The sequence below is a fragment of the Panicum hallii genome, chromosome 7 (assembly GCF_002211085.1).
Source record: "Panicum hallii strain FIL2 chromosome 7, PHallii_v3.1, whole genome shotgun sequence".
NCBI classification, from domain to species: domain Eukaryota; kingdom Viridiplantae; phylum Streptophyta; class Magnoliopsida; order Poales; family Poaceae; genus Panicum; species Panicum hallii.
The window spans coordinates 25,647,244-25,672,336 of NC_038048.1; positions in this window are offsets into that span (position 1 = coordinate 25,647,244).

Below are 25,093 nucleotides of genomic sequence, written 5' to 3' on the forward strand. Positions count from 1 at the left end.
AGCATTTGAAAGTATTAGCCACATGCTGCGAAATATGGTAAAGCGGTAAGCCTAGTACCTGATTGGCCCAGCAAATGGACATGTCTCCACCACTCGATTATTTTGTTTCTGTTGTACACACGCACTGATGTGTGGGAGTACGTTCTACATAGCAGACAGGAGTACGATCATGTAGTCGCGCTACAGACGTATGTCCTGCACAATTGGTGTGCGTACGGTCCTGCAGTCGCTTGTGGTGGCCTTGATCCATAACCCGGAATATGAGAGAAATGGTTGCTTCTGAACAATCTTTGGATGTTCCAAGCGTGTGTGTTAGGTTTACCTTGCAAGGGTGAAATTCGATTCAGAATCGTCCGTTTCTCGCGGAGATTGAGACTGCTTATTCCTTCTGCCACATGGAGTAAGAACTGTAACTATTGTTGGAATAATCTTGATGACTGCTAATCACTACCTTGCTTGTCTAGTGTAGGTGCTTACCTAGACTGGCTAATCAAATTAGAAATTGAAAGCTAAAATTTGAAAGTATATCATACTCTTTGTTGCTTTTCAGCTGAAATTAAATCCAGAACCATTTTAAGCCTTCATGAGTCTAATTACGGGCTAAGTATACCCAATACTGGTTAAGTCTTGCTGAGTATTAGTATACTCAGTCTCACTAGTGAATTTTACAGGTATAACCTTCGAGAACCCCATGGATAGCCCTACATGGCCAACTTCGGTTCCGTTTGGCTGGTCTGTGGAATGGGATCTGTCCTCGGCTGGCAGTGACCTTCCTGAGTGACACCAAGCTTTGGGCTGAGTATGGTGTCAACCTTCACGACGTGTGTAGTCGCGTGTTCATTTTCCTTCCGCTATAAACCTGGACAAGTTGTTTAGCTTGTCATTTTAAACACTGTTTGTATGAATTTTTACATTAAGTTTGAAAAAGGCTTGTAATAATGTTTGCATTTCTGTAAATTAAAAATTAATGAGCTGTGCTGTGATTGTAAACTCACCTTCGTGCGAGATAAACCTGCTTCGATCCTGTTGAACCGTGGTTGTATCGGGCGGAGACCCGACAGACCAATGGGTTGTTCCGTTTGAAGTGCGTTGAGTTAGTATCGGCTGCTTAGCGATGACTAGTGCACTTGAGCCGGAATAATTCAGGCGGTTCTGCCACAGTGTCGTTGCCCCTGGCAGCGGCAAGAAAAAGAATAAGAAGAACCGTGGCATTGACAAGTCACAGATCGGGGGTCCGGCCATTGCTGCTGCGACGACCGGGGGCTAGAACTCCCGAGGCAAGCGCCCACGTCAACTGCGCACCGACCCCGGGTCGTGCCCTGTTCATCCTGGGGCTCGCCACAGCGCCACCGAGTGCTACGAGATCCAGAAACTCATGGTACACCTCAGCAAGAGGCGTGACCAAGCCTCCAGGGAAGGCTCCTCCCCTCCGCAGCGGTCCGACAAGGAGAAAGTCTCCGATGCCGATGCAGCTGCAACGGAGAGGGAGTTGGGGTATCAAACCCCCAACAAGGACCTCAAGGGTCTCTTCCACCAGTCTGACTCCGAGTCCGGTGGAGACGAGCACCGCATGAAGCTGTACGTCATGTACGGTGGCAGTTCGGAGCTCATCTCCCGGCGGGACGTCAAGACCCTTCGCCGAGAGATCCTCTCGGTGAAGCCGGGGAGCCAAAGGCGGCGCCCCACCAGCAGTGGAAAAATACCACCATCTCCTTCGGACCATCTAACTGCCCGGAGAACATGGTGGGCGCTGGAGTGCTGCCACTTGTCAAGGCACCCACCATCGCCAACATCCGCCTCCACCACGTGCTGATCGACGGAGGCGCGGGCCTCAGCGTCATCAGCTATGCAGCGTTCAAGCACCTGCAGATCCCGGAGTCTAAGCTGGCTCCATCACGCCCATTCTCCGGAGTGGGCCCGAACCCCATTTATCTGGTAGGGACCATCTCCCTGCTGGTCACTTTCAGGATGGAGGACAACTTCCGCACTGAGAACATGCAGTTCGAGGTTGCGGAAGTTAACCTCCCCTTCAATGCCATCATCGGCAGACTAGCCCTGTACTGGTTCATGGCCGTTGACCACTATGGGTACCTTGTCCTGGAGATGCCTTCTCCGGCAGACGTCCTCACCGTCCAGAGCGACCGGGCCGCTGCCGTCGTGGCAGTTGAAAACTCCACGCGCTGGCAACAGGACTTGCCCCCGCAGCTGGTGCCGAGGGGTCCGACCCCTCAACCTCGAGTGCCAAGGCTCTAGCCAAGGCACCCAAGGTCCGTCTGTCTGATACGGACGATGTACCCATGAAGACCGTCCAGGTCGGAGCGGAGGCCTTCCAGACCACCCGCATCGGTGGGAATCTGGGAGAGAAATAGGAAAGCGTGCTTATCGCCTTCCTCCGGGCAAATGACGATGTGTTCACCTGGAACCGTCACAGATGCCCGGGATCCCTAGGGGAGGTGATTGAGCACCATTTGAAGATCCACCCTGATGCCAGGACGGTCCAGCAGAAGCCACGGAAGCAGTCCATCGAGCGGCAAAACTTCATCCATGAAGAGGTCCGAAAGCTGTTGCAGGCTGGCTTCATCGAGGAGGTCTACCACCCAGTGTGGTTGGCCAATCCGGTCGTGGTCCCGAAGGCAAACGGGAAGCTTTAGATGTGCATCGACTACACCAATCTCAATAAGGCATGTCCTAAAGACCCTTATCCACTCCCGCGAATATATCAGATTGTAGACTCCACCTCCGGGTGTGATTTGCTGTCGTTCATAGATGCATATTCTGGTTTTCACCAAATCAAAATGGCTAGGGATGATAGGAGGCATACAGCTTTTGTAACTGTGGATGGTCTTTATTGTTATATAGTGATGCCTTATGGATTGCTTAATGCTCTACCCACCTTTGCTCGTGCAATGAACATCACTCTAGGTGATTTGGTTAGGGATATAGTTGAGGTGTATGTTGATGACATCGTTGTTAAGACTAGAGAATCAAAGTCCCTCCTAGAAAATTTAGCTCAAGTCTCTGACAAGCTGCACGCGACCTCAACAAAGCTTAACCCCGAGAAATGCGTCTTTGGCGTATCGGCGGGAAAGCTCCTTGGTTTCCTGGTTTCCCACCGGGTAATCGAGGCCAACCCGGACAAGATCCGGGCAATCGAGGCAATGAGACCCCCTGCGCGTCTCAAGGATGTGCAGAGGTTGATGGGGTCCCTTGCAGCCCTCAGCCGCTTCATTTCAAGGCTGGCAGAGAGGGCGCTACCCTTCTTCAAGCTGATGAGGGAGTCCGGTCCATTCACATGGACCAAAGAGGCAGAACAAGCCTTCCAGGAGATGAAGCAGCACCTCACTTCTTTACCGGTCCTGGTAGCCCCGGACCCAGGTGGGACACTGTTTCTTTATCTTGCAGCAACGACTGAGGTGATCAGCATGGTGCTGGTCACTGAGAGGTCCGAGCGGCTCCAGCAGGGGGCCCCAGCGGGTTCCCTTGTTGGGGAAGGTCCGGCCTCCACCAGTGAGTCAACTGGCCCTGGTTCGGAGGGTCCGGCCGGGTCCCGACCCGGGGAAACACCAGGTGACATGGGGTCCGGCGAGTCCCCAGCACAAGGAGAAGGACCCAGTTTGACAAGCAAAGTTAAGACCGTCCAGATGCCGGTCTACTATGTCAGCGAGGTCCTTCATGAGGCAAAGGCCAGGTACCCTGAGATGCATAAGCTCCTTTATGCTATCTTTGTTGCATCTAGGAAACTCAGTCACTATTTCCAGGCCCACAAGATTGTGGTGGTAACCTCTTACCCTCTATGTAACACCCTAAGGTAATTTCCTTAAAATTTAATGGATTTATTTTGGGCTCAAATAAAATTTCCAGGGTTTCCCTAATTTATCTCACATTTAAAGTAATTTCATAACGCAAGTAATTAAAATTTATTATAAGTCAACTTGCTTGTGCATTCATGCTGCTGCATGGTTTTATTTGTGTGGGTTTGAATTCAAAATTATTTGAATTCAAATGGAATGGTTTGAATGTTTGAGTGTAGAAGAGAAATAGGAAAGAAGAAAGGAAGCAAAGAAGCCTAGCCCAGCCCAAACCTTCTCCCTCTCCCCCTCACGGGCCCTCTCTTTCCCCCTGGCCCAAGTTTCCCCGAGGCCCAGCGCTTCCCTCCCCTCTTTCCATTCCCCCGCATGGGCCAAGCCGGCCCATTCCCTTCTTCCCCAGCCCGAGCGTCCGCGCCTCTCTTTCCTCTCGCTGCCAGCCCGGGCCCGCGTGTCAGCGCCCCCTTCTCCTTCCTCCCTTCTTCTCCGGCGCAACCTCCCTCCCTGAGATCCCTGGCGAGCTCCCCTCCTCGGGCCCGCACGTCAATGGGACCGCCGCCACCCTACAAAGAGCCGCCCCAACCATCTGCACCCTAACCCTAGCTCCTGCGTCGCCCGAGGATCTCCAGCAGCCGCCGCCCCTTTTTCCTCCGCCGCCCCATCACCTCTGCGCCACCGTGGGCACGCCGTCCCACCGTGCCACGGCCCGCGAGAGCCTGCGCATCAGCACCGCCTGACCACCCCGGAGCTCCTGAGCCCTTCACCCGCGACCTCGGCCCGAATTTTCCCCCGGAGCACCGCCACGGGTAAGACCACCGCCACCGAAATTGCTCGCCGCCGGTGAGCCTCACGCCCCCTTGACCCCTCTACCACCTCCACAGGAGTCCCCGGAGTCGATCTACACCAGCCAAGGACCCCGGCCACCCCTGCAGCACCTCCCTCCGTGAGCGCCGCCTGCCCCCGCCGCACGGTCATCATCGACGACCACCCTCCGTCGCGTCTCCGGCCCCCACGATGCCTCAGTGAGCAGCACATCACCCCCCTGGTCGTATTGCACTAGACCCTGTGGTCTTTGAAAGGCCGTAGCCTCTGGAACACCGCTCGCCGGCGACATCCACCGCCGCTCACCGTCGCGCGCGAAGCCCGAGCCTCTCTAGGCCCAGCCGTAGTCCCAGATCGCTTCCCTGTGCCTCGGTGGTGCCCCTAGGCCTGAAGTCGGGGAGCTTTGGCCCCCGGAGCGGCGGGAACGCTGAGCTCCGGCGAGTCCCGAGCCGCGCCGCCGCAGTAGCTGCCGCCAGCGTCGCCACACCGCCGCCCGGACCCCCCTTACTTTCCATGAGCCGTCCGATGCAGATCCAGTGGCCCAAATCGATTCCGCGCGCGAGTCAAAGGGCAGCGTACCGGTCAGCACTGGCGATTTTGCTAAAGAGTCCATGCGCTTCTCAAGAATCAACCCGCTGTCCACCGTAGTTCAAAAATATTTACAGTTTAACCCTGTTTCTTGCACGGACCCCCCTGAGCTCTTTGGAATTAGAACCCGCCATCCAAGACCCAGGTTTTCATGTGCTAGCCCCTGAGTCTATGCTTTAATTATGTTTAAGTCCTCGGTTTTTGTGCAGAAGCCCCTGTAAGTCATGTTTTTCTCGCAAATAGGTCCCTGGACCTTGTTTCGAGCGTAGTTTTCGCGTTTTAGCTCCGTTTTAGGTGTTCTTTATATCCACGCGATCGTTGTAACGCGTAGAATAGTTCTAGGCCAGTTTTATGTGCTGTTCCATTGTATTGGTGTACTGTTTCTTATAGTTTGCTTTTGTTATGCATGTGTGTATGTGTGGACTATGCTTGATGATCGTGAGTAGACGCGGAGCCTTTGGACCAGTACCAGGAGCAGCCATCTTCCGAGCAGTTCGAGCAGCAGCCGGGAGAGTACGAGGAAGGCAAGTATAACATGAACCTCCTATCACTTTTAAATACAATTTCATACTGCATTTTAATTCTGTATGCCTATAAGGATTTCCTAGCCACCTTTATATCCTTATATATATCCTATGGGTTGCATTTTTTTTGGTTAGTTGTGCTAGGTTGCTGCGCTATAACACATCTGGGTCCTTTTTAATTAATTTGATTAATGGTCTTATGCAACTTAATTCTGGAGCCGACCCTCTGTGCTGTGTGCTTGAGTGGTTTGTGCGTCCTTAAAATATGTTTTTGATAGAAACATGGTTTAGGGGGCCAGCACGGTGCTTAGTGCTTGGTTGGCCACTCTCCATAAGGACCGGTTCATAGAGCGACAACCTGGGACAACCGCGCAACCACAAGACTGGAATGGGACGGTCTTGACTTACTAATTAGGTCGTGTTGGTTCGGGAGTAACTTACCTGCGTGGGCAAGAGGGGTGGTAAGCTTCAATGGTCCCTGCTCCTCCGGCTTGGTCTGTGCTGTGTGTCTTGTACCCCCGGAGGTGGGCCCTATCGTCGCTGATCCAGAATCCTTAGCGGTTACACCTTACCAACGTGTCCTTTGTAACGGTCTCGTAGTGTGCTTGCTGGTCATCTCACCTAAGGAAGTGTGATGAACAACTAGCATAGCTCACGACTTGTGGGTAAAGTTGTGCAACCTCTCGAGAGTGTAAAACTGATATATCAGCTGTGCTCACAGTCATGAGCGGCCCAGATCCTCCGTCTGATTAGTGGGGTTATCAACCTTTGGTTAGGGAGATTCCCCGGGTGGTTTTGGTTTGGATGGTTCTCAGTAGTTCTTAATTAATATTGATTAATTCTTATGCAATTTGGGTTATGGTAACTCATCCACTTGTAGTAATTAGCTTTAATAAAATTTGCCAAGATTAAAAGCTAATGCAGTTGAGTCAGCTAACCTTAGAGCCTCATACTTGTGTTATACTTGTTGAGTACGAGTTTGTACTCACCCTTGCCTCCCTACTCTTTTGTTCTATTTCGGATATCTTCGACTGCTACTCAGTGCCCGGCAACGTGGAGGATTACGTCAGCGGCTTCAACGACTTCTAGGCGTTTGTCTCCCAGTCGACGTCCCTGTGGCGCCCAGCTCTTCATGTATCTCTTTTACGTTTCCGCAACTCTTGAACCGATTCTTGATTCGGTTGTAATAAAATAATTCATTTATGATTCATTTACGATTTATATTAATGTTATTCCTGACATGTGTTGTGATATCTTGATAATCTGTTGTATATATGCGTGACTTGATTCTGGCGCATATATGATTGCTCGATTTATGTCCTTATAAATTGGGTGTGACAGATTGGTATCAGAGCCGTGTCGACTATAGGATGAAGCCTAGATAGAATTGGTCGAGTTTAGGACTTCTTTTCTCTTGCTTGCCTCCGTAAATCCTCAACCATCATGTTTCTGCTTCTATTCCTTGAGTCTTAAGCCCTAGATTTGCTATCTCTCCTGCCTTTTCTGAGAAATAGCTTGAGCTTTCCGTAGACGTTGGCCTAAGTCGCCCAATCCTGTAATTTATAAGTTTAGGTTGTCCCGATAAAAATACGCTAGAACGAGTGTGTTAGTCGAGTAGTGTGGAAAACTCGACTAAGTTGTGAATATTGAATGTTTGTTATTGTGCAAATGTTTGATTTGGCTTTTTGGTTGATTGCATAGGCTAGTAGTTAAACTTGTTCATGCAAATCGACCTAACCCAACTTGAACTAAATAATAAAAAATTGAGTTAGAACGTCGGGGGTAAAACCTATATTCCTTTCTTTCTGTCATATCCTTCCGAAGTTTCATTTCCGCAGCTGCACGATATCTTATTCTTATAAATTTCGTTTGTTGCAATCAGATGGTGAACACCAGGCACACCCGTTCCGGTTCTGACCAGTAGGAGCAGAACAACCAGAGTACCGGTCAGCCGCTACCGATGCCGCCACCACTGACCCCGGAGCAGTTCTTCCAGCTCCAGATGCAGATGATGGCTACCCTGAACAACACTGTTCAGGCTCTGCAGCAGATCCATGCTCAGCCACCGCCTCCACCGCCGCCTCAGCCCCGTGACAGGCGTGCGGATTTCCTGAGAGGTCATCCTCCGACCTTCTCTCACGCCACGGACCCACTCCAGGCGGACGACTGGCTTCGTTCGGTGGAGCGTCAGTTGGTTGTTGCGCAGTGCGACGACCGGGAGTGGGTTCTGTACGCAGCCGGACAGCTGCGAGGTTCCGCTCTTGACTGGTGGGAGTCCTACCCAGCTCGGGATCGTGATGCTCTCACGTGGGACTAGTTCCGTGAGCGTTTCAGGAACCATCATATTCCTGAGGGCATTATGAAGATGAAGCAGAAGGAGTTCCGTGCCCTTAAGCAGGTAAAATTAAATGGAATTCCCTACAATTTCTTTTGAGCTTCGATCTATCCTCGACCTCTTTCGTAAGTCTAACCCATTGAGCGATTTCTATCCTTGTCATCTGTGTTCATTATTTCAGGGACCGATGATGGTGACGGAGTACCGTGACCGTTTCCTTCAGCTTGCCCGCTACGCCCCTGCTGACGTCGCTCGTGATAGAGACAAGCAGGAGTACTTCAAGGAGGGACTGGATGATCACATCCAGTATGCGCTGCTGAATCACCGCTTCGACAACTTCAACCAGCTGGTTGATGCTGCTCTCAACACCGAGCGCAAGCGCCGGGAGATTGAGGATAAGAAGAGGAAGATGGCTCCATCCTCTTCGGGCAGCAACACTCGTCCCCGATATCAGCATCCACCACAGCAGCAGCAGAGGCCGCCCCAGCAGTACCAGCAGCGGCAGCAGTTCCCGCCTCGTCCTCAGCAGTAGCAGCAGGCGGGACAGGGTCAGAGGCTTCCAGCGCCTCCGGCTCCACCAGCTCAGAGGCAGGGAGCGCCCACTCCTCCTGCCGGGCAGCAGGCTCCGGCACTTCCTCGAGTGTGCTTCCACTGTGGCGAGCCAGGGCACTACGCCAACGTCTGCCCTCGGAAGGCGCAGGCAGGACAGCAGGGGCGTGCAGCACCGCCCAAGGCCCCAGCTCAGGGTAGGGTGAACCACGTGACGGCCGAGTCAGCGGCCGAGGCTCCCAACGTGGTTATTGGTACGTTCATGGTTAATGCCCATCCTGCTACAATGCTTTTTGATACTGGTGCTACACATTCTTTCATCACCCAGTCTTTTGTTGAGCATCATGGCATTCCTACTAGCACATTAAAGAGGTGCATGTTAGTATCTTCACCGGGAGGGCAGTTGAGGTCTCATGTCTTCTGTCCCAGAGTCAGTGTGGCTATAAGGGGGGTAGATTTCAGTGCGAATCTGATGGTGCTAGACTCCAAGGGCATTGATGTGATCCTCGGGATGGAGACTCTTGCTAAGTGGGGAGTCCGGATAGATTGTGCTCAGAGGACGGTTCTTCTGTCAGCACCGGATGGTCAGGAGGTTACTGTTGGTGCCACAGAGCCTTCTGGATTTCTTCATCAGATGGAGGCTAGACCCACGGATGGTATTCGCGTGGTGTCTGAATTCCCGGATGTCTTTCCGGATGATTTGCCAGGTATGCCGCCTGATCGCGACATTGAGTTTTCTATTGATCTCTTGCCTGGCACAGCTCCTATTGCTAAGAGGCCCTATCGTATGGCTCCTGTCGAGCATGAGGAGGTTAAGAAGACTGTCGAGGAGTTGCTAGCTAAGGGTTATATCCGTCGCAGTTTCTCTCCTTGGGCTTTTCCTGTATTGCTGGTAGAGAAGAAGGATGGCGCGAAGAGGATGTGCGTCGATTATCGGGATCTGAATGCAGTCACTATCAAGAACAAGCACCCATTGCCCCGTATTGAGGATCTCTTTGATCAGCTTCAGGGTGCTTGTGTATTCTCGAAGATTGATCTGCGTTCGGGTTATCATCAGCTGAGGATTCGTTCCGAGGATATCCCGAAGACGGCATTCACTTGCAAGTATGGGCTATATGAGTATACGGTCATGTCTTTTGGCTTGACCAATGCTCCGGCTTTCTTCATGCATCTGATGAACAAGGTTTTCATGGATTATCTGGATACCTTTGTGGTAATATTTATTGATGATATCCTGATATATTCCAAGTCAGAAGCAGAGCATGAGAAGCATCTGAGGCTCGTGTTGCAGAGGCTCAGAGAGCACAAGCTGTATGCCAAGCTCAGCAAGTGCGAGTTCTGGATTGACGAGGTTCCATTCCTCGGTCATGTTATCTCCAAGGGAGGTATTGCTGTGGACACTGGAAAGGTGAAGGATGTGCTTGACTGGGTTGTGCCACAGACGGTGAAGGAAGTTCGCTCTTTTCTGGGCTTAGCAGGTTATTATCGGAGGTTCATTGAGAATTTCTCCAAGATTGCGAAGCCCTTGACTTCCTTGCTGGAGAAGGGTGTGGATTTCACTTGGACTGATGAGCGTCAGAAGGCCTTCGAGGAGCTGAAGAAGAGGTTGACTACGGCGCCAGTCCTTACTCTGCCAGACCAGAGCAAGAGGTTCACAGTGTATTGTGATGCTTCGAGAGATGGTCTTGGTTGCGTCCTGATGCAGGAAGGCAGAGTGATAGCTTATGCCTCGCGGCAATTGCGCCGGCATGAGCTGAATTATCCCACCCATGACCTGGAGTTAGCCGTAGTTGTGCATGCTCTGAAGATATGGAGGCATTACTTGTTTGGGCAGAGGTGTGATATTTACACCGATCACAAGAGCCTCAAGTATATTTTCACTCAGAGTGAGCTGAATATGCGGCAGAGAAGATGGCTAGAGTTGGTCAAGGATTATGACCTGGAGATTCACTATCATCCGGGCAAGGCCAATGTTGTAGCAGATGCTCTGAGCAGGAAGAGCTATGTTAACATGGCTGTGGCTTTTCAGATGCCTCAGGAGTTATGTGAGGAGTTTGAGCAGTTGAGCCTGGGTTTCCTGCATCATGCCTCGGGTACATCGTTCGAGGCAGAACCCACTCTAGAGGCTGAGATCAGGCAGCATCAGAAGGAAGATCAGAAGCTGCAGGAGATTCGTGAGTTGCTCAAGATTGGCAAGGCTCCTCATTTTAGAGAGGATGATCAGGGTACCTTGTGGTACAAGGGTCGTATATGTGTGCCGGATGTGAATGATCTCAGGAAACTGATTCTGAGTGAGGCTCATGATACAGCATATTCTATCCATCCAGGCAGCACGAAGATGTATTATGACCTGAAGGAATGATTCTGGTGGTATGGAATGAAGCGTTCCGTTGCAGAGTACGTGGCTATCTGCGGCACTTGTCAGCGTGTCAAGGCAGAGCATCAGAGGCCAGCAGGGTTATTGCAGCCGTTGAAGATTCCAGAGTGGAAATGGGAGGAAATCACTATGGACTTCATTGTTGGCTTGCCTCGTACTCAGAAAGGGTACAACTCCATATGGGTAGTAGTGGATCGGTTGACGAAGGTTGCTCACTTCATTCCGGTGAACACTATTTACTCCGGCGCTAGACTTGCAGAGTTGTACATCTCCAAGATTGTCTGTCTGCATAGTGTTCCTAAGAAGATTATATCTGATCGAGGATCTCAGTTCACTTCACGGTTCTGGGAGCAGTTGCATGATTCGTTGGATACGAAGCTGCGCTTCAGTACTGCTTATCATCCTCAGACAGATGGGCAGACAGAGAGAACCAACCAAGTGTTGGAGGATATGCTTCGAGCCTGTGCTATTCAGTATGGTACCAGCTAGGATAAATGCCTGCCGTATGCAGAGTTTTCGTATAACAACAGCTATCAGGCCAGTCTGAAGAAATCTCCTTTCGAGGCCCTGTATGGTCGGAAATGCAGGACTCCGCTGTACTGGGATCAGATTGGCGAGAGGCAGGTATTTGGCCCGGATATTGTTGAGGAGGCCGAATAGCTGGTGCAGCAGGTGCGAGAGAATCTGAGGGTCGCTCAGACTCGTCAGAAGAGCTACGCGGATGTTCATCGCCGAGATTTGACCTTTGCAGTAGGTGACCATGTGTACCTGAAGGTCTCGCCGATGAGAGGAATCCGCAGGTTTAATGTACGAGGGAAGCTAGCTCCTCAATATATTGGTCCGTTCAAGGTGTTGGAACGGAAAGGTGAAGTGGCATATCGTTTGGAGTTGCCTCTCAACCTCTCAGGAGTGCACGATGTGTTCCACGTGTCTCAGCTGAAGAAGTGCTTGAGAGTGCCAGAAGAGCAAGCACCGATAGAAGGGTTGGATGTGCAGGAAGACCTGACCTATATTGAGCATCCGGTGAAGATTCTGGAGACGTCTGAGAGAGTTACCAGAAACAAGAAGATCAAGATGTGCCGTGTTCAGTGGAGCCATCACACGGAGGATGAGGCTACTTGGGAGCGAGAAGATGAGCTGAGGAATACATATCCCGATCTCTTTGCTAGCTAGCCTATCCGAATCTCGGGACGAGATTCCTGTAAGGGGGGTAGGTTTGTAACACCCTAAGGTAATTTCCTTAAAATTTAATGGATTTATTTTGGGCTCAAATAAAATTTCCAGGGTTTCCCTAATTTATCTCGCATTTAAAGTAATTTCATAACACAAGTAATTAAAATTTATTATAAGTCAACTTGCTTGTGCATTCATGCTGCTGCATGGTTTTATTTGTGTGGGTTTGAATTCAAAATTATTTGAATTCAAATGGAATGGTTTGAATGTTTGAGTGTAGAAGAGAAATAGGAAAGAAGAAAGGAAGCAAAGAAGCCTAGCCCAGCCCAAACCTTCTCCCTCTCCCCCTCACGGGCCCTCTCTTTCCCCCTGGCCCAAGTTTCCCCGAGGCCCAGCGCTTCCCTCCCCTCTTTCCATTCCCCCGCATGGGCCAAGCCGGCCCATTCCCTTCTTCCCCAGCCCGAGCGTCCGCGCCTCTCTTTCCTCTCGCTGCCAGCCCAGGCCCGCGTGTCAGTGCCCCCTTCTCCTTCCTCCCTTCTTCTCCGGCGCAACCTCCCTCCCCGAGATCCCCGGCGAGCTCCCCTCCTCGGGCCCGCACGTCAATGGGACCGCCGCCACCCTACAAAGAGCCGCCCCAACCATCTGCACCCTAACCCTAGCTCCTGCGTCGCCCGAGGATCTCCAGCAGCCACCGCCCCTTTTTCCTCCGCCGCCCCATCACCTCTGCGCCACCGTGGGCACGCCGTCCCACCGCGCCACAGCCCGCGAGAGCCTGCGCATCAGCACCGCCTCACCACCCCGGAGCTCCTGAGCCCTTCACCCGCGACCTCAGCCCGAATTTTCCCCCGGAGCACCGCCACGGGTAAGACCACTGCCATCGGAAATTTCTCGCCGCCGGTGAGCCTCACGCCCCCTTGACCCCTCTGCCACCTCCACAGGAGTCCCCGGAGTCGATCTACACCAGCCAAGGACCCCGGCCACCCCTGCAGCACCTCCCTCCGCGAGCGCCGCCTGCCCCCGCCACACGGTCATCGTCGACGACCACCCTCCGTCGCGTCTCCGGCCCCCACGACGCCTCGGAGCAGTACATCACCCCCCTGGTCGTATTGTGCTAGACCCCGTGGTCTTTGACAGGCCGTAGCCTCTGGAACGCTGCTCGCCGGCGACATCCACCGCCCCTCACCGTCGCGCGCGAAGCCCGAGCCTCTCTAGGCCCAGCCGTAGTCCCAGATCACTTCCCCGTGCCTCGGTGGTGCCCCTAGGCCTGAAGTCGGGGAGCTTTGGCCCCCGGAGCGGCGGGAACGCCGAGCTTCGGCGAGTCCCGAGCTGCGCCGCCGCAGTAGCTGCCGCCGGCGTCGCCACACCGCCGCCCGGACCCCCCCTTACTTTCCATGAGCCGTCCGATGCAGATCCAGTGGCCCAAATCGATTCCGCGCGCGAGTCAAAGGGCAGCGTACCGGTCAGCACTGGCGATTTTGCTAAAGAGTCCATGCGCTTCTCAAGAATCAACCCGCTGTCCACCGTAGTTCAAAAATATTTACAGTTTAACCCTGTTTCTTGCACGGACCCCCCTGAGCTCTTTGGAATTAGAACCCGCCGTCCAAGACCTAGGTTTTCATGTGCTAGCCCCTGAGTCTATGCTTTAATTATGTTTAAGTCCTCGGTTTTTGTGCAGAAGCCCCTGTAAGTCATGTTTTTCTCGCAAATAGGTCCCTGGACCTTGTTTCGAGCGTAGTTTTCGCGTTTTAGCTCCGTTTTAGGTGTTCTTTATATCCACGCGATCGTTGTAACGCGTAGAATAGTTCTAGGCCAGTTTTATGTGCTGTTCCATTGTATTGGTGTACTGTTTCTTACAGTTTGCTTTTGTTATGCATGTGTGTATGTGTGGACTATGCTTGATGATCGTGAGTAGACGCGGAGCCTTTGGACCAGTACCAGGAGCAGCCATCTTCCGAGCAGTTCGAGCAGCAGCCGGGAGAGTACGAGGAAGGCAAGTATAACATGAACCTCCTATCACTTTTAAATACAATTTCATACTGCATTTTAATTCTGTATGCCTATAAGGATTTCCTAGCCACCTTTATATCCTTATATATATCCTATGGGTTGCATTTTTTTTGGTTAGTTGTGCTAGGTTGCTGCGCTATAACACATCTGGGTCCTTTTTAATTAATTTGATTAATGGTCTTATGCAACTTAATTCTGGAGCCGACCCTCTGTGCTGTGTGCTTGAGTGGTTTGTGCGTCCTTAAAATATGTTTTTGATAGAAACATGGTTTAGGGGGCCAGCACGGTGCTTAGTGCTTGGTTGGCCACTCTCCATAAGGACCGGTTCATAGAGCGACAACCTGGGACAACCGCGCAACCACAAGACTGGAATGGGACGGTCTTGACTTACTAATTAGGTCGTGTTGGTTCGGGAGTAACTTACCTGCGTGGGCAAGAGGGGTGGTAAGCTTCAATGGTCCCTGCTCCTCCGGCTTGGTCTGTGCTGTGTGTCTTGTACCCCTGGAGGTGGGCCCCATCGTCGCTGATCCAGAATCCTTAGCGGTTACACCTTACCAAAGTGTCCTTTGTAACGGTCTCGTAGTGTGCTTGCTGGTCATCTCACCTAAGGAAGTGTGATGAACAACTAGCGTAGCTCACGACTTGTGGGTAAATTTGTGCAACCTCTCGAGAGTGTAAAACTGATATATCAGCTGTGCTCACAGTCATGAGCGGCCCAGATCCTCCGTCTGATTAGTGGGGTTATCAACCTTTAGTTAGGGAGATTCCCCGGGTGGTTTTGGTTTGGATGGTTCTCAGTAGTTCTTAATTAATATTGATTAATTCTTATGCAATTTGGGTTATGGTAACTCATCCACTTGTAGTAATTAGCTTTAATAAAATTTGCCAAGATTAAAAGCTAATGCAGTTAAGTCAGCTAACCTTAGAGCCTCATACTTGTGTTATACTTGTTGAGTACGAGTTTGTACTCACCCTTGCCTCCCTACTCTTCTGTTCTATTTCGGATATCTTCGACTGCTGCTCAGTGCCCGGCAACGTGGAGGATTACGTCAGCGGCTTCGACGACTTCTAGGCGTTTGTCTCCCAGTCGATGTCCCTGTGGCGCCCAGCTCTTCATGTATCTCTTTTACGTTTCCGCAACTCTTGAACCGATTCTTGATTCGGTTGTAATAAAATAATTCATTTATGATTCATTTACGATTTATATTAATGTTATTCCTAACATGTGTTGTGATATCTTGATAATCTGTTGTATATATGCGTGACTTGATCCTGGCGCATATAGGATTGCTCGATTTATGTCCTTATAAATCGGGTGTGACACTCTAAGAGCCATCCTCCACAATTCCAATGCCACAGGTAATATCGCCAAGTGGGCTGCTGAGCTCGTTGGATTCAACTCGGCTTCCAGCCACGCCACACCATCAAGAGCCAGGTCCTTGCTGACTTCGTTGCGGAGTGGACACCAGCACCAAGCATCCCAGGGGGTCCAGACCATAGGTCGGACCCCCCACGTCTGGAAGCTAGGGTTTCGATTTTTACCGGACCCCACCGGACGCTCTTCTTTGATGGGTCCGCCCACAACAAGAAGGCAGGGGCAGGCGTGGTCCTCATCGACCCACATGGCGAACAAGTGAAGTACATGGTGCACCTCGACTTTGAAACCACCAACAACATGGCGGAGTATGAGGCCTTAATTTTTGGGCTCATGGCGGCTTTCTCCCTGGGGGTCCGGGAGCTCCTGGTCAAAGGAGACTCCCAACTCGTCATCAGACAGGTCCGGGGGGAGTGTTGCTGCAACAATCCCCAGCTCACAGCCTACCTCATCCACGTGAGGAGGCTCGAGAAGGACTTCGATGTGCTGGAACTGCAACATGTTCCACAACTCAGTGGCTGATGCACTCTCCGCGAGGGCATCGACTCAGGCATCCGTACCGGAGGGCATTTTCCAAAGACGTCTGCTGAAGCCTTCCGCCCAGCCTGCCGAACTGGGCGAAGGGGGCTGGACTAGCACCTCGAAGCTAGCGATCCCGGCGGTGCTCCATCCGTGGAGCCCACCAAGGGTTGTGTGCTCCCTCGAGGGCCCCGAAGACCTCAGGGAGCCACGCCCAGTTTCTCAGGAAGGTCCCAATGCATGGATCTCTAAGATCTGGGACTACCTGAAAGACAATTTCCTTCGTGAAGACCAAGCATCTGCTGAGCGCATAGTCTGGATGGCTAAACGGTACACGATGGTGAAGGCCAACAGCATCCTCATGCGGTGCATCACCCAGGAAGAGGGCCGCGACTTGCTCGAGGAGATACATGGAGGCGAGTGCGGAAGTCATGCTTCATCCCGCACACTGGTCGGTAAGGCCTTCCAGCATGGCTTTTACTGGCTGACAACGCTCTAGGATGCAGCTGAGTTGGTAAGGTCCTACAAGGCATGCCAGTTCCATGCAAAGTAGATACACACTCCGGCTCAGGCACTGCAAATGATTCCTCCCTCTTGGCCCTTTGCTGTATGGGGGTTGGATATCTTGGGACCTTTCCCTAGTGCCGTTGGCGGGTACCGGTACCTCTACGTCACCATTGACAAGTTCACCAAATGGCTGGAGGCAACCCCAGTGGTCAACATCACCAAGGCATCAGCAACAGCCTTCCTCAAGTCGATCGTGTGTCGGTTCGGGGTCCCAAACCGAGTCATCACCGACAATGGGACTCAGTTCACTAGCCAATACTTTCAAGAGTACTGCGAAGACATTGGCATCCAGCTCTGTTTCGCTTCAGTGGTGAATCCCAGGAGCAATGGCCAAGTCAAGCGGGCTAATGCTGAGATCCTCAGAGGGCTCAAGATCCGGACCTACTGCGATCTTGAGAAACACGGTGCAAAATGGGTTGATCAGCTTTCGAGCGTACTGTGGGGGAACCGGACCACACCCAGCCGGGCGACTGGGGAAACTCCTTTCTTCTTGGTCTACGGGGCCGAAGCGTGCCTTCCCCCGGAGATCACCATGGGCTCTCTACGTGTGACATCCAGGTAATAAAGGATATAGACACTAAACTCTAGTGTGAAATAGGCATGTTTGATATGGGTAGTACCAGGGGTTAGGGGTGTATTTGTAAGTTCTATACAATATAGGTCTTTAAGTGTAAGATGGATGGTTTGGAAGGTAGCCTTGAAACCTAGGAGAAATATAATATTAGGTGTTAAATTTATGTTATCATAAGGAAAATAAGCCCTTAAGTAAGTATAGGGGCCTATTTGTAAATAAACATAAGCCATAGGGTCTTTTATGCAAAATAACTATGGGATAAAAGTAACTTTCATGTTTACCTGAGGGCCTACTTGTAAAAGTACTAGTCATCATGACATTTCTCAAATATTTGCAAATATATCAAAAGTTTGATCAAATCCCCTTGGTAAGGACAAGGGTAATTCAAAATTTTACCTTTTTCACAATTCAACGAGTAATGCTGCAAACTTTGGGTTTTTGAATTTGGGCCTTAAAGCAAAGATGTAGAGCTTGAAAAACTCTACAACTTTTATGTTGGACTTTTCTTCTTTAGATCTCTATATCAGTGGGAAAAATTAGTTTACCGAAGAGTCCCTGTAATTCTTGAGTTTTGCAAACAGGTCCCTAGACCCCCTCCCCTCTCTTCTTCCTCCCCGAGCACCTGCTCTGCTCTGTTTCTCCCCTGCCTTCTCTACTCCGCCGTCAGTGCCGCTCCCCTGGCCGCCGCTGATCAGGCCGCCGCAGTCCACCTCCTGCTGGGCTCACATCCACGCATCGTCATCTCCCCATCCTAGCCCTGCTCCCCTCCCCTGCTGCTTCCTTGCGCGCGCGCCACGGCGTCCCGAGCCGCCCGCCGGCCGCCACGTCGTCGCTGCCAATTCTGTGCCCACGCCTACCTTCTCTTCTCTCCTCTTCTACTTAACCTGATCAGGAGATCCTAGAGATGTCATTTGCATCTTTTCTCTCTTCGCTGTGCACATCCCGGCCCTCGAACCCTTCCGCCGTCGCTCCTTCTCTCCGACAAGCCCCGGACCACCGTGGGCAGCAGCCTCTGGCCACCTTTTGCCTCCACCGACCCCCTAATCCGCTTTCCCATTCCCCACTCGTGCTCCCCAGCTAGTAGCCGCAGCCCAATTTCAACCGAAGCGTCATCGTCGGTGAGCTCCACCCGCCGCCGTTCGATCTCGCCGCGGAACACCCCTCTCTAGCCTTCCTCGCCCCCAATTGCTTCCACATTAAGCTTCCTCACACGACCAGGAAGCTCCCCGACCACCTTCTCACCGCCCAAGGCCACCAGAGCACGGCCCCCGCTGTTCCCCTCTGCCGGCGACCGCAAGCTCCTGTCGCGCCACCACTACGAGCTACCCCCACCCGATTCTGAGCTATCACAGGTGCGCAAGAACCCCTTGGTGCTTCCCCACCCCTCCGTCCTCGCCGCCGGCGATCGCTGTCGTCGGGACAAGCCGGTCAACTTCCACGGCCACTGCCTTGACCCAGTGAGGACCGTGGGTTAGAAGAGGCAGAAGCCTAAGGGGCTATCTGCAAAGTCTTAGACTTACAGGAATAGTGCTGTTTAGGGACCTCGGTGTAAAGGTTTCCACCATTTTATGTGAGCCATGCTAATAGCTTGTAAAATTGATAGAAATTCGTGGGAAATTCCAAAAAATGTCAAACCAATTTTGCTGGAAACTAGATTTCAACCTCTACAACTTTTATTAATAAAGTTTGGTGTGAAACTAAATATTTTTAAATCTATTTTAAACTTAGGGTTAAAGAGTAAGGGATGCATAACTTTCACATGCTTGCTTTGTTTCTTGTAATTTTTGGTATGTAGCTTCCACAGGTCATGTGTGAGCTTATGTAAAAGTTTCAAACCCAGCAATATTTTGTAATTTAAGTTCTTTTGAATTTGGGCAATTCAAATTTGAAATGCTATGAAATTATTTAAGTGTTTTCCTTAGGCTTAATTAACTAGATTTTTTTGTCATGATCTAACATGTTAATAATTAGTTTATAATTAAATTTTCAAGACTTTATAATTCTTTTTGTCTAGGATTTGAACTTAAACTTGAAATTTGTATTCAAATTAAAATATTTTAGCTCCTGTTTCAATAAAAATCAATACTGTAATCATGACTTAAATATGAATAATAACTTAAGACTAAACCCCCTCTGTTTCATGAGTTCATGTGTGGTAACTGTTTGGATTGCAACCTTATCGTGAGATAAAATAAAAGAGTGTGCATTCCTTAATTTTTATATCCTTGCATATCATGTAGACCCGACTACTCTCGCCGACGGTGATTATGAGCTGATCGCGGACCAAGCCGTGGAAATTCCTGCAGACCCCGAAGACGCCGTGGAAAGTCTAACTGAAGCTCCGAACCAAAGTTCGGAAAACACTGACACTACTGCCCCCAACCCTACACAAGAAGGCAAGCCCCGGACATAACCCACTATTTGAAATACACTGCAATCTATATCTATTGTGTAATTCTATGCATTAAGTTCTTAGGAATTGCTTGAAACCCTAGTTGCATGATTCCAGGAACTGATGTACTGAACACTAGAACTTGAGTCCGACTAGCTGCTATGCTAATAGGACCGGTAGGAGTCGGGTGATTTCCTGTCACTCGCGCGACATAGGAGTTGTAATGTTTACATTCCTGCAATCACTATAAGGATGACGGACGGGAAGAATATGAAGTATCATGGTTGAGATGATACCCCGTCTGTGTTGTTGAATTTTGATAAGGTCGCAGTGTGTGGTGATCGGGGTTAAGCGTTTGAAAGTACTAACCACATGCCGTGAGTTTTGGGTAAGCAGCAAGCCTAGTAGCTAATCGGCCCGAGGAGTGGACATACCTCCCACCACTCGTATTTTGGTTCTTCCTGTTACTCGATTCGACGTGTGGGAATACGTGTTGCTGGGCAACCAGGAGTACGGTCATGTAGTCGCGCTACAGGCGTACATCCTGCACTTTGGAAGTGTGTATGGTCCTGCAGTCGCTTGTGGTGGCTCTGATCCACGAGTCGGAATGAAAGGCAAACGGTTGCTTCGGAATGACCCTTTGGTGTTCCAAGCGTGTGAGTTAGGTTTACCTTGCAAGGTTTGAAACTCGATTCAGAATCGTCCGTTTCTCGCGGAGATTGAGACTGCTTGATCCCTTTGTCACATAGAGTAACAAGAGCAATATTATGATTATCAAGATGGTGCTTGATCAAAAGTTATACCATGCTTGCTTAGCTATAAGTGCTTACCTAGATTAAATAATCAACTAGAATCTGGAAACTAAAAGATAAATTAAGGATTTACTCTTAGTGCTTTCAGCTAAAAACTAAATCTAGGACCAGAGCAAACCTTCATAATGTCTAGTTACATGGCTAAGTATACCATAACCGGGTAAGCCTTGCTGAGTATTAGAATACTCAGTCTTGCCTTGTAACTTTGTTCAGGTAATCCTTCAGTTGACTCAGCTCTACCTGTATCGTGGCCCTACCCTCTGCCTGATGGTTGGTCCGTGGAGTGGGACCCGTCCCCGGCCAACGCAGACCCCTCCGAGTGATGTCATGCAAGGGCGAGTATGACATCTGCACTGATGACATTTACAATGCCATACTTTAAATTCCACTGCTTGACCTAAAACTTATGTCTATTCTGTAATAATTTCCCCGGTTGGGAAAGTTATGTTACTTTTAAACACTCATGTAATATATCTACCTGTGATGTAAAATGTGATGGTATTTTGTATCTCTGGACTCGCCTTCATGTGGGGTACCTTGTTTGATCCTGTATTCGGTGGTTTATCAGGACGTTACCCGACAGACCCAAGGATTATACCATTTAAAGCACGTTGAAGCCCTCTAGAGTGGACTCGCATACTTGAGCTGGTGTAATTTGAGTTGGATCTGCCACGGCTGGTATCAGAGCTAACAAGTGTACACTGGAGATGTGAAGTGCCTTAAAAAAATACTTTTGGTATAAAATTTTATTAATAAAGTATTGTGCAAAAGTACGTTGGATTCGTTAAGGTTGTGCTTAGTACGTAAAGCCCTAGGGTGATGTTTAAGGGAAAATAGAGGTGGCGGTACTATATATATAATTCTAACTCCCAGCATTACTTTTCCGTTAAAACTTAAATTCATGCACAACCCAATGTTACTTTTCGTAACGACACCTTCGATGATGAGGTAAGAAGGTAAGGATCCTCAGCCAACTGAGGGAGCTTGGCCTTCCCGTCAGTGATGCGAACCGAACGCTGTTTCTCAAGCAGTGGCTTACTTGAGATGCTGCCAATATACCAACCTCAGTTGATTATATTGGGAGTATATGGTTCGGTGCAGGGTATGGCGATCGCTGTTCATACCCCTGCATTTTGCGGTACCCCCGTGAATACGTTGTTTCGACGACGTATGTTAACGTTGTCTGTACGGCGATAATGGTACAGATGCTGTTTCTATAGTGAACAGTAATGATTGGGGATGCTTTCATGACATGCTGGCATGAAAGGTTCATTGGATATATATATTGTGATCTTTTGCAGGTATACTAACCACGATTAAGAGGTTAGGACGAATAGGATCTATCGGCTTGTTATTAAGGAGAGACGTATGTGTTATGCCACCGAAACTAATTGCGTAAGTCCGAAGATATTCGGCAGTTGTTTTTGGTTGAGAGGATGAATAGTACGTGCATGCATAATTCCTTGACAAACAAAAGAATATAATGTATGTTTAAGTTTGAAGAGGATGAGTAGTATGCTATTTGTCCCTAATAAGGGTTAATGGGGTTCTTGAGGTAGTTTTGGACAAGAACCTTAAGTTTTCTTTCGGGTTTTAGATCTTGTTGATGTCAAAATCAGTCATCTTGTTCCATTTACCTTGTGATGTCCTAGCAAGGTAAACACATCTCACCATTTGCATTCTTGTTGCAGATGGCAGCTCCTCCTAATGTCTTTTGGGATCCGGAAGGACATCTTCATACCAATGCCCTTCATTGGGAAGGTTTCCCTCATTTGCTTTGGGAATACTTACAGTCATTCCACTATACGGAACCTCCCCAATATGATGCTGTTGAGTATCTGGAAGAACGAGTTCACAGAGCTCAAGTTAGGATGACCATTCCTTAGCATCCCTTTCGCTCGCAATGGCAGCCCATTGAAATCAACATGATGGGCTATCGAATAGTGGATACTATTGAAGGAGCGGCATTAGAAGAAATTTATCATTTTTGTAATCAGCATCCGAAAGAAGTTGTAGGACAGCCTATTGGGTTATTTTCAACGACAAGTCCCGATGAGCCAGAATGGAATCTCAGAATTGTCCCTGAGAGTCATAGATTGGATGGTCCACTGAAAGAAGCGCTTCAAGGAATGATACGGTTTATGAATGTACAGTACCACTATCAACTGCTCCTATGTCATGAAATGGGTCGGGTGATCCATGTCGCGCGAAGTCACTACAGAGAGGCTGATAGACAAAATACTCAAGTGGATCAGCTTCGAGCTTTAGTGACTCAAAAGGATGAGATTATCGCAGCACGGGATGAAACCATCCTTCACCGTGAAGATCAGATCAATGAGAGTGATCATATAATCACTCAGCATAACACCATCATTGAGTTCCTTCAGGAACAAATCCATGATCTGATCCTTGTGGCTGATGATGCTCAAGCTCAACTTGAAGAACTGCAGCAGCCACCAGTACCTCCTGTTGCACCTGCAGTACCTGAAGCTGAAGAAGAAGATCCAGAGGAGATTGAGGGAGTCTCAGAACTTGATTCTGAGCATGGGGACCCTGTTCTTAGCCCCCACCATTCTTCATCTGGCAGTAAGTCTTCTGTAGGCAACTTCGACAATTTCTAGTTGTTGAATCGTCGACTTCCCTCTAGCTGTAATCTGTGAGGAGTGAGATGCTTTAGTTAATGTGTAGTTTGCTTAGACCTTGTGCCATTTGATGTAACATAGATGGCCGGAGTATGAAGCCTATGGTTGTGTAATGTGAGAAACCATCAACATCCCCATTGTAATATAAGCTTCATGTTTTATCTCCTTGATCTTTATCTTGATGTTCTGAAATGAGATAATTGAATGGAATGTGTGCATGGTGTATACGAATGTTGCATTTTCTGAAATTGGGAGTAAGGTCATGTGATTAATAACGGACGTCTCCTTTATTTCAGATGGTGGGAGCCACGCATGGAATCCCGGAAGGCTTCCGGGCAGAACAAGCTAGTGGTTCTCAACAGCCGCCCCCGCCACCTCCCAACCTAGCCGAGGTGATGGCACGGCAAACGGAGCTTCTTAATCTGCTGGTACAAGCACAACAGAACCAGCAACGTCAATAGTTCCGAGGAGGTCGTGACGACCTTCCCCCTCCAGTGGCCAGCTATCAGGACTTCCTTAGCACTCAACCCCCATTCTTCAGTAAGGCTGAAGAACCTTTGGACGCTGATGCCTGGCTTCATATCATTGAGTCAAAGTTCGCCCTCTTGACTATACCTTGTGCGGACTCAAGTAAGGCTTCTTTTGCTGCCCAGCAACTTCGCGGTGCTGCTCGTATATGGTGGGATAATTTCTACACCATGCAGCCCGAGGGACATATCATCTCCTGGGATGAGTTCCAGACTGCCTTTAGGGCACATTATATTCCCGAAGGATTACTGGAATGGAAGTTGAATGAGTTCTTGGCACTTACCCAGGGTTCCAATACGGTACTACAGTATGCGCAGACTTTTAATCATCTGTGCCAATATGCTGGTTATCATGCTGATAATGATGCCAAGAAACAAGACCGTTTTTGTCGTGGCCTTAATACCAAGCTCAAGGAGCGCCTGAATCTGATTAGGGCTAATAATTTCAGCGAGCTCGTTAATATGGCTTTAACCCAGGAGGATTGTATCATGGCACATCATGGTGAAAAGAAAAGAAAGGCTCCTGCTGGACCCTCAAGTGCTCAATCACCGAGGTTTCGGGTTGTTCCTAACACCCAGATTAGAGCACCACAGAGGAATGCCCCGGTTGGTAGATTGGTTTTTAGGCCACCCCAGCAACAAGGCAGGTATAGACCTCCCATACCTCCACAGCAACAACAGCAATTTGGCCCAAGGCCAAATGTACAACAAGCTCCACAGAGAGGCAGTAATTATCGCTGTTTCAATTGTGGAAGTGCAGACCATTTCATCAGGGACTGCCCGCGGCCCAAGAAGCCTAATCAAGGACAAAGTTCCAATCAGGGCAACCAAAACAAGGGTAAAAGGCCGATGATGCAAGTCCGGCAAGGATGAATTAATTTCACCACCCTTGCGGAACTTTCGGATGGAGCCCCTGTCATGTCGGGTACGTTCTCTATCCATCACCAACCAGTTATTACATTATTTAATTCGGGAGCAACTCATTGCTTTATTAGTAACAACTGTGGTACCCGAATAGGACTCGATCCTTGTCCCACCCAGGGTTCATATATAATTTCTACCCCTGGAGGCAAGATCGCTTCTGATCAAATGATTAGAAGTATACCAATTCAGTTAGGCAGCCAAGTGATTAAAACTGATTTGGTATTGCTAAATTTAGAGGGTATTGATGTTATACTTGGGACGAATTGGATGACTGAACATCGAGTATTGCTGGACATTTCCTCCCGAGTTATTGAAATTGATTCACCATATCATGGAACCACTACCCTCTACTTGCCCCAGCAGGAATATCTACATTCTTGTACTTATGCTATCACAGATATTAAAGTAAAAGATATTCCTGTAGTATGTAACTTTCCCGATGTCTTTCCAGATGATTTGCCTAGAATGCCACCAGACCGGGACATTGAGTTCATTATTGAACTTCAACCTGGCACCGCTCCTATTTCCAAGAGGCCCTATCGGATGCCTCCAAATGAATTGGCTGAGTTAAAAATTCAAC